Source organism: Crassostrea angulata, chromosome 2 (genome assembly GCF_025612915.1).
Source record: "Crassostrea angulata isolate pt1a10 chromosome 2, ASM2561291v2, whole genome shotgun sequence".
NCBI lineage: Eukaryota > Metazoa > Mollusca > Bivalvia > Ostreida > Ostreidae > Magallana > Magallana angulata.
In genome coordinates this window covers 14665446-14676198 of record NC_069112.1, presented here as the reverse complement: position 1 = coordinate 14676198, position 10753 = coordinate 14665446, and the positions used below count along the sequence as shown (strand labels likewise).

At 33.2% G+C, this 10753-nt stretch overlaps 1 pseudogene; it reads left to right on the top strand.

Annotated features, from left to right (window-relative positions):
- The first annotated feature begins 60 nt into the window (after nucleotides 1-60).
- LOC128173932 (uncharacterized) lies at nucleotides 61-2487 on the top strand (annotated as a pseudogene).
- The last annotated feature ends 8266 nt before the right edge of the window (nucleotides 2488-10753 follow it).

The following is a 10753-nucleotide window of genomic DNA, read 5'->3' as shown; positions in this document are numbered from 1 at the left end:
TGAAGAAAGAATTCACAGTTTGTTGTACACCCAATACAAAATTGAGGTCATTTTTCCGAGATGGGGTAATTGAAAAAAGTATTTGTAATTGAATGTGTTTAATTACATTTTCCAAACTAATTGAAGGTAATTGGTAATTGACCTTGTTTTCAATTACTTGTGATTGAATGAATTTAAATACATTCAAATAAGTCATGTATTTTCAATTACTTTTTAATTACATTTCAATTATTTTTTTCCTTATTAAAAGTTTAAAAAGGTGTCTTATGCTGATACATAGTTAGTATAACTGTTTGGCATGAGGTTGTGTTTGCATAATAATTAAATGTCTTCATATGATTGTACAGCACAAAACACTGCCTAGGGCAATAGGTAAAGGTTCAATTATGTTCAGGTGTGAACCCCTCTCATTTACCAAAGGACAAACTTAAAAATACTAAACACTATTGAAAAAATCTTATTCAGATCGAAACATGAACTCAAGGTGTTGGATGATTTTCTTTTCCCAGACAATGTTTCTTGGAATTTTAAAGCAAAATGCAAACACTGCGAGTCTTACATTTCTGGAAGTACTAAGCCTACTTCAAACTTTCTTACAATTGTAAAGGTAAGTTTTTTTTTGTTTTTTTTACAAATAAATGTGTGTATATAGTCTCTAATAAAGGATTATATATGATAAGGGCCTAAAATAGTCCCCTTAAATGAACATCATCATTTTACTATCATTCTTTGTTTTCTCAGTACAGATATATATCTGATGTGTTTACATAATATTCATTTTGATTCAAGTGCCCACAATTTAGAAATATGATTTTGTAAAGACAACCTTTTCCCGCTATTTTTGCATTTTTAGCGTAAAACAGCTTGTTTTCAAGCAGTTTTTCCTTCCGAAAACATAGAGCGCATTCTTGAACAAATAAAATATTATAATCAGAGATGTACCTAGCCAAGACTAATAAGTGACAAAAAAAGTTTCCTCGTTCAAGCATGCGCTCTATATTTCCCATTCGTTAATAGATAAGAAAAATGTCAATTTTTGGCTGATTTTGATTGAATGATAGAAATGGTGTCACTTGTGACGTCATATACTGCCAGTGTGTGCAAATAAATCAAATAAATAGATGAAAAATAAATTTCATATTAACTCTTCTAAAAAAATTAGTAAACATTTTATTGTACCCGAAATACTTTGAAAATGGCGAATTATGGGGGCCAAATTTAACTCTTATCATATAAATAGTTCCTTGGGGTATTATAAATGGAGATTTTTAAATTTCCTTCAAAAATTCAGTGAAATTATTTAAATATAATATATTATGATCTTAAAGAACATTACTAGAGCATGATTTGTTGTAAATGTTTTGGAGGAAACACAAAGATGCTTACCACAAGAAGGAAGACCAAGGCCAGTCAAATATATCTACATTTGCCAGAAGGACAACAACATTTTCTTTAAATGATCCCAACCAACAAAAATAACCGATTCCCTTGTGCATTTCATTGCTGGGGATTTACAACTCTTTCAATTGTTGACAGCAAATATATTCAAAATTTTCTCAAGAAACTAAACCCAAAATATCTGTTTCCTAGCAGAAAGCATTCATCAACAAAGTTTATTTTAGAAAAGTCAACAAAAATCAAAAATGAATTGAAAGAGAATTTGGCAAAGAGTATCTCAGTGTGTTTAACAATTGAAATCTGTTCATACCGTCAAATGCGAGGATTTCTTGGAATCACGGGCCATTTTATACATGAATGGCAGATGATATCAATCATGATTTATTGTAAGCGGTTTAAAGGAAAACACAGTGCAGAGAACATACAGCATGAATATGAAGAAACTGTTTCAATATGATATTTATGAAAAACCACATGTATAATCTGTGATAATGCTGCAAAAATGATGAAACCTTTGATTTTGCATTGCACGGTTTTGAAGAACAGCAAAATAGCTTAAATGATGAAAGGGAAAATGATAGTGAGGATAACTGTGATGATGACATGTCTAAGTTATGTGACGAAATTTTCCCCAAGCATTCTCGTTGACATGCACATACTCTCCAGTTAGTTGTGAAAGATGGGCTTTGTGATTGTTCCCCAAGCCTCAAAAGTATAGTTGCAAAAGCTTCCAACATTGTGTCTTTTGTACGAAAATCTGTGGTAAATGTAGTAAGTGGATTGTTATAAGACAAACGATGTTTACAGGCTGCAAATCTCACCAGATGGAACTCCCAACTCCACATGCTCAAGTCAATTCTAAAAGTTCCAAATTGAATATTTTTTGATACCAAGTGTAAACTTTCACCTTATGAGAGAAAACTGCTACAGGAATTTGCAAGATCCTTGACCCTTTTGAGCATGCCACTTTGCTTGAACAGCAGGATGTTAATATAAGTGCAAGTTTGACCATCCCTGTCATGTTTGACATTAAGCATCAGCTGCGCTAGATTTCTGCCTACATAGCAACAAAATGATCAAGACTCTTATTTATTCTGTGGAAACCAGGCTATCTCCGTTTAAAAAGAATAAAGCATCTATTATCATTGCAGTTGTTTTGGACAAATAGCATAAAAACACCCCATAAATGACAAAGAACAAACAGGAGTTGCGATTGGAGATAGAATTAGTTTAAGGGCCAAAAGTTACAAACTGTAAACCAACAAAGGCTGACATGTTCATCTGTTTAAATGCGTAATAAAGAAATTAAAGATGCAAAAAATATTAACAAAAAAAGTATTACAAATGGGACATATTCTCATATTTCAGTCCAATGAGATGTTGTACAAATATAAATGGCGCCTTTAATGGCGCAATTCTAATAGATTCTAAAATCAATTAGCTGCCTTTAACTGGGCAAAAAATCTCCTTTTAGGTAAAGGCTTAGCTTTCAATTATATATCCTTGTAACATAACGTTCAGTATTTTTTTCCTGTTCCCTATCTTATGTAATTTATGACTTTACAATTCATTATCTTGATATTTTTATATGCAAGCCAATAGGTTCTAATTACTTTCCTTTTTTTCCAGTAGTTAAAAGTGTTCCTTCACTTAGAAAGTTTTCTGAAAGGCCAAGTGAGTTTAGTTATTAAAACAATTTGATAATACTTAATGTTTCTACTTAACATTAAGTTACACTGGGTCATAATTTAAAAAAGAGGTACTGTGAGCAAGCTCACAATTGATACCCCCCGCTAAGATAAAAATCATAATGCGTGTATTTTTCCAATTATAGAAAATATTGGATGAATCTATTTCACCATCTATTTTCTTTATATCTATTGCTGCTCTATTTTTTTTTAAAACTGTTGGTCGTAAGCAATATTTGTGTGAAGTAAGAACATTCAGTGCTTCTCCATAAGAAAGATAATGACCAGACACGAATTTTGCACAATTTTCCCAACGACCTTGACCTTGCTCAATGACCTTGGATCAAGGTCATGACACACCCTTAGGTCATAAGTAATCTTTGTGTGAATTAAGAACTTCCAATGTTTCTCCATAAGAAAGATATGGGCCGGACACAAATTTTGCACTTTTTCTGCCAGTGACCTTGACCTTGTCTCAATGACCTTGGGTCAAGGTCATGACACACCCTTAGGTCATAAGCAATCTTTGTGTGAATTAAGAACTTCCAATGTTTCTCCGTAAGAAAGATATGGACCTGACACGATTGCACAGACAGACGGAAGGACAGACTGACGGACAAGGTGATTCCTATATACCTCCCCCCCCCCCAAACTTCGTTTGCAGGGGGTATAATAAGATATCACAAAACGCCACAATAACCCCTGCAGACAGCAACTATGTAAAAACCATATTTGTTTGTTCAATGGATATTATTTTGTCAAAAACCAGCGGATCTGATCTCGAATTGTATTTTCTGGCAGAGTTTTTGGATAAGCACTTTCAATTTTATATAAACATTTCTTAAATGTTTAAGAGCGGAAACTCAAGTTAAAAAAATGATCGGATAACGGCAAACTTGGAAGTCGACTTGCCTTTCAAAATGACTTATGTACTTTTGAGTTGAATGTGTTCAATTACCTTTAACTAACTGTTTACATTACATAAGTTGAGTAGTTTTGTTGTCGTTTAAAAATCATTTTACTAGGTTTTAGCATTTGACATGTCAATTGATAAAAGACATTTGATTTTTAAAATCATTGCACTTTGTATAATTAAACCAGTTCTTAAATAGCCTGTTCCGATATTCAAATTTCCTACATGAATTTTATTGTTTATTTAAAAAAAAATATGCATATAAAATGCATTTTTCTGTTAATTTTATATGAACTTTGCCTGTGTACAGAACAGGTCTGTCAAAAACAATCAAGAAAACAAGGTATCTGATTATTTACTCTATAAGGAGGCATTTCAATTACTGAAGATTCCTTATTTTACGCGAGTACTTAATTCAGCGATTCAACGATTTACAATCAAATCGCGAGAACATAAAATCGCGAATGCCGAAATTTTATCTTACTTTCATGTTGTTTACATGTGTCCCAAAATTAAAAGCGAGATTTTAAAATTCGCGAGACGGGCTTCTCGCAATTTTACGCGGATATTAATTCCTCGCGTTTAATTAGGAATTTACAGTATTAGAAATCTTACCTTGAAAGAAGACTAATTTGAATCAGATAGGCTTGACAACGATTGTTATATAGTTCGTTTTCATCTATCGATTGACATAAGGAAGTGGAATAATAACACCTTTTATAAGATGTCGTGACGTTTATATAGGAAATCCAGGAAATATTATACAATTTTTATTAATGAACGAGTTTAAAGGCAACATGTGATTTGTTGGACCCGTTGACACTCAATTGTTGTCTTTGATCTAACTTATACATGTGTTTTGTAGGGTTTTCAGACACACAAGTCGAAGACCTACTTTATTTCACTATTCTTAAAAAATGATAGTAATATTTTAAGTACCAAATGACCATTCTTATAATATACCGAACAATTTTTCCTTCTTGATGTTGTCCATTTTACATGATGCGATTTTTCGTTTTCACACACTGTTGGTTTCCGATTCTGTATCATCAACAGACGCGTAATTAGGCGTACGTAAGTGCGTCCACATCATAAATAATGTTAATGATATAAAACTTTGTTTTACAAATACAGTTAAATACAATTTAAAACTAGATGCTGTCATTAGACAGTAATACCCTCACCATGTGTTTGCCCCTAAATAACACTATTTTTCACCAGTTTAATTAAAAATGAAGGCTACATGCAAACTCCGGTAATACATTTAAAAATTATAATTTTCATAACTGAAGGATGAGTTCCCTGCCCATATGATAATAAACATCGTGACATGAGCAGCACTTTATGTGCAATTTGGGGTAGAACTGTTTGCAGTGAATTTTCAGTTAATCAATAATCTTAACATTTTATGTCATAGGAAGTATAATGGTCTATATAATTATTACAAACAAAATTAAAAATTAAATTATGCCCCCTCCCCGTGGCGGTTGCCGGTTTTAGATTTGCTTCTGTGTGCCTACATGAACATCATCGTGTGCACAGATTTAGAGAAGGGGTGGGGGTGAGGGGTCCAACCCCCCCTCCCCATGAACATTCGTAAATTACCAAAAATACACCTTGGACCCCAATGCTCTTACAGACATGTAAACGCTCTAACCCATTGCGCTTCAATGTTAGGTAACATTATTTGGGGGGTAAATATTTAATCAATAGTCAACATACTTTATTGTTTATCTCAATAGGAAGTATACATGTACATCACAATATGCAGGTGTCCTGCACCACCTTAAAGCTGTTATTTACCTAATAAAATAGTGCAAGTGGATTTGAAGAATAGGTCATAAAAATACATGCATGTTACAAATGACTGTTCTTTGTCTGAAGTTACGTACACAACACAGGTTTGCATGTCTCATTAGCGGGTACTAGTTTTACCCAGCTCTTCGATTAGATGGGTTCACGTGTATACATACATGGGTGTTGCTAAAACGCGGAACGGAAAACGGAACGGAAGGAAAACGGAAAATCTTATCTGATGTTATTTACCTCATAGATTTGTTAAGTATGCTAAAACGATATACTTTATGTACCTTTTATTTTTTTTTGAAAGATTAGCAATATTAGATTATTTATTCAAGAATATTTATTTCCTCAAAATTAACAGTACATGCATTGACCACTATATTCTGTCCCAAAATATCCTCGATTCACTTTTTGCTGTATATTTATATATACCTCAGGGTTCAAGCGATTCTCTTTTAGAAGCATTAAACATTCTCATTATTCTTTCTTTAAAACGTCCTCTCTAGCTCATCAGCTGGTATAAATACACGGCTAAAAATAAAAAAGTCTACGGGGTTTTGCATTTTAACAGACCCGGATGATGGTGTTGAAAAATTGTGCAAGGTCTTCTGAGTGACTTCCAAATGGAGAAAAGATGTCAACATTTTCCATTATAAATCGTCCAAATGTGCTGCATGAATATTTTGGGATCGACAGACTATAGTCCCAATATATAATCGGAAAATCAAACCAGGCAACGTCTAGAGCTCTCTATTCGGATCATATGTATATAGCTGCTGGAATAAACAACTGCATGCTTTGTAATGCAAACGTAAACAAAATTGCATTGCTAAAAATACTAGTTTCACAAATTACTAGTTTCACAAATTACCGGGTATTTTAATGTTTACTGTATTTTAATTTTTTAATGTCGTCAGTCCTACAGTTTTTTTCTTCCATCTCAATGATACTGTATCGTCTGTATGATAAAAGATCGTCTAGAACACCGAAAATTCAATTTTGATGTAAGTATATACATGTACATCACTTTTGAAAATAATATAAAAATACTCAAAACACGCATAAAACGCTTTCACTAACTGCGTACGTTACGCTAATATGCCAGCAATACCATATAAGAGAAATAAGTAAAAAGTTATAGCTAATTTGCTCGTTTAATCATGTTAATGTTTCACAATTCGTATACATTGGATTTTTCCCTTTCGTACTCAACTAAAGCCGAATGAATACAATGCTATAATTGATAGACATTCATATGAATATTAATAAGATAGCAACATGTTGATAATCATTCATTAGATATAAATAAAAGATACAAAGTAAATCGTTTCTGGCCAGTCTATACCCTTTTTAAGGGATAAACGTGATGATATTTTCCATTCCGTTCCGCGTTTTAGCAACGCCCATACATACATGTCTGTGTTTTCCGTATGCAGAAAAGGATTACGGTAGTTAAGATCAGCTAAAGGAATTCATTATTGTGTTATAATTGGATTATCATTATGATGTTGACTAATTTAGGTAAGCATAATACATGTAGTAGCAGTAGCACAATATAATAAGATGCCAGCATGGGATTCCTGCCAGCATACATACACATGTATATAAGTTCTACTTTCACTTTCTAAATGTAATCTCCCTTTAACAGCATACTGTATCATCTTTTAATATTTAAATAAGCTTATCATCGTTACCTATCCTATCGCATTTGTAAAGTTTCTGTCATTTTAGTTGCAAAAGTTATTTTTTTCATTTGTCAGACTGCATGCACTGTTGAGTTGACCCCATATTGACCCTGTATAAACAATTTCTTATTAAATTTGTGTATTTCATATAAGTAAGTGTAGACACATATTTTTTATATGAGTAATAATAGGAAGGAAGGAGTATTTCTTTCTTAATGTATTATAATGCATCAAATACAATGTAGGTCATGACCTTATGGGACTGTTCTGACCCCACCCATCCCCCCCCCTTTCTGAATTAGGAAATGATATAATACACTTTATATTTTGTTAACTTCTGAGATCTGAGATCCTCATCCCTAAACCGTATAATTTATTTTTGCTCTTTGTGTCATTGCGCGTAAAATTGTATTGTAAGATTATGCCCCCTTGGAGACACCCTGACATTTTAGAACTAGAAATAATAATGTTTTTTATCTTATTCATATGTTATACAGTAGTGTTTGATCCATGTGGGTAATTCCTAGCCTAATGATGTCACTGCTTTGTTTAGGAGACTTTACAATTGCCCCAAATAGGTGAATACACATGGCAGTGATGCATATAACATTTTGTTTATAAATCTTAGAAATTGAATTAAGCAATTTCCAAAATGTTAATGCGAATCACGAGAGAAAAAGCAATCAATAAATGATTTAAAATTTGCTACTGTACACATGTAAGAATGTATTAAGAAGACTAAATCTTTATAAGCAGGTTAGATTGGGGGGGGGGGGAGATGAATGTGGAGTATAAACATTTATAATTTGAATCATTTATTGTTATTAATTAATTTTAACTTGTCAATGAATACTACTTATTGATCCCAAGGTAGAAATATGACCTCTGATCGTATCTCAATAGATCATTTGTCAATTATGCAAGGTAATGTAATTTTTTTTAAGAATAACATTTTTTACCAGTTTATAAAAGTTTTTAGACACCCAAATTATATTTTGATTTTAAAAGATTATTCGACAAGGAAGGGGGGGGGGGGGGGGGAGAGAGAACAGTTTATATTTGAGTTTGTTTGGGAGTGGGGGTTCCAAGTCATATATTTGACAATTTTTTAATGTAATTTAAAATAAGACTAAGCCATACTACAGTCATGAACATGAATAGTATAGAACAAAACACAAACTAATATATGTACATGTATATATACATAGGAAGTATTACAAAACAGATAACTGATCTATATCTGGGTTCTTAAATTGAATCATATATCATGTACATATTATATTATTGTTTCTTTGTTCAAGGCATTTAAGATGGTATGTAGGTCATGATCTCAAGTGCTCTTCCTGAAATTATCAAATATCATAAAAACCATTGAGATCCCCACCTTAATCCAAAGATAGTATTCCTCTTTAGGTCATGCAGGCGCATCAGATCATTATGGCATGTAAGTCATGACCCTAAGGGGTTATCCTGACCCCCTTAGAATCAGAAATTGTCAATTATCTTTAAATTATTGATGTTTGATGATCCTATCTCTATTTAATCTTTATTAATTATTAAGTCTCCTGAATGAAGTTTGGAGACTTATTGTTTTTGTACGGTTCTTAATACATGTATATATTCTTCATCTTTTTCTTCTTTCCCGCTCTGAACTTGTTTCTCAGAGATGGCTGAACATAATTGTACAAAACTCTAGGATATGATAGGCCTGCAAATCTAGTTGTGCACCCTGGTTTGATTTTTCTCATTTTGGGTTAGACAACCACTTTTCGGGGGGGGGGGGGGGGAGGGGGGTGTCAAAAGGGTGTGGGGTCTAACATTGAACCTTGTAGAAAGAATCATAGACTCTATTGTAAATGGTAACTTGAAAACGGACAAAGATAATAATATAGGGTTTTCATAATCATATATTGGCTGTTACTGGCAATATATAGGGTTTATTAGATCTGACCCCTGGGGTCATCCCCACCCCCCAGGAATTTGAAATTACCATATATCTCAGAAACTGTTATAATCATGACCCCTAAACCATATATATTCATGTTTCTGATGTCAAGGGGCATCAAGTGTTATGTAGGTCATGGGCCCTGTGGGTGGTCCTGACGCCCTCAAACAGCAAGTCCCTTAATATCTTCAAAACAGTTGAGATCCCCACCCTTAAACCATATATACTCTTGTACCTTGTGTCAAGGGGCATCAAACGGTATGTAGGTCATGGGCCCCGGGGGTTGTCATGACCCCCCTTGAACAGGAAGTGCACGAATATCTCGAAAACGGTTGAGATCCCCACCCCTTAACCATATATATTCTTGATCCTTAAAGGCCATCAAAAGGTATGTACCGGTAGGTAATGGGCCTCAGGGTTAAATTTAATTTTTCAAAACCGTAATGCACATCTATGGAACAGTTCCTTTCATATCCCAAGATATGATGTGTCTATCCATTAAATCATAAAAGGAGTTCTAGGATCGATGTTTTTTTTTTTAGTGATAAACGTCAATTTTCTGCTACATTTTGACTCCCTGAATGAAATTTAAATTTTGAAAACCTTACTGCACATCTATAGAACAGTCCCTATCATATCCCAAGATATGATTGTCTATCCATTAAATCATAAGAGGAGCTCTTGGATCAATGTTTGATTTTTTAGTGATAAACGTCAATTTTCTGCTACTATTTGACTCCCAGGATGAAATTTAAATTTTTAAAACCTTATTGCACATCTATAGGACAGCCCCAATTATATCCCAAGAGATGATGTAGCTACTCCAAAAGTTGTAAGAGGAGTTCTGGGAACCATATTTTTTTGCCAAAAAACGTCATTTTTTGTTGCCCACTGATCCCCTTAATTAAAAAAAAAATTCTGGAACCTGATCATGCCTCAATATGACACCCCCAATCATATTCTAGAAGATCATTTGGCTACTGCTTAAAAAAAATGACGTTTTTTAAACCAGTTTTTTTGTAAAAAAAAAAAAACGTCATTTTTTAGCCATTAAATGACCCCCAGGACAAAATTGAAAATTCCGAAACCTTATTGCGCATCTATAGGATACCCTAAAACATATTCCAAAAGATGATTTGTCTACTTTTGAAAATGTAGGAGTAGTTTGAGGAAGAAGGTTTTTTGTGAAAAAACGTCATTTTTTACCAATTATTTGAACCCCAGGACTAACAGAGAATTTTTGAAACTTTTTTACAAAACAACATGATACCCCAAATCAAACTCCAAGAATTCAGTTTGCTGGTTTATAAGATGTAAGAGC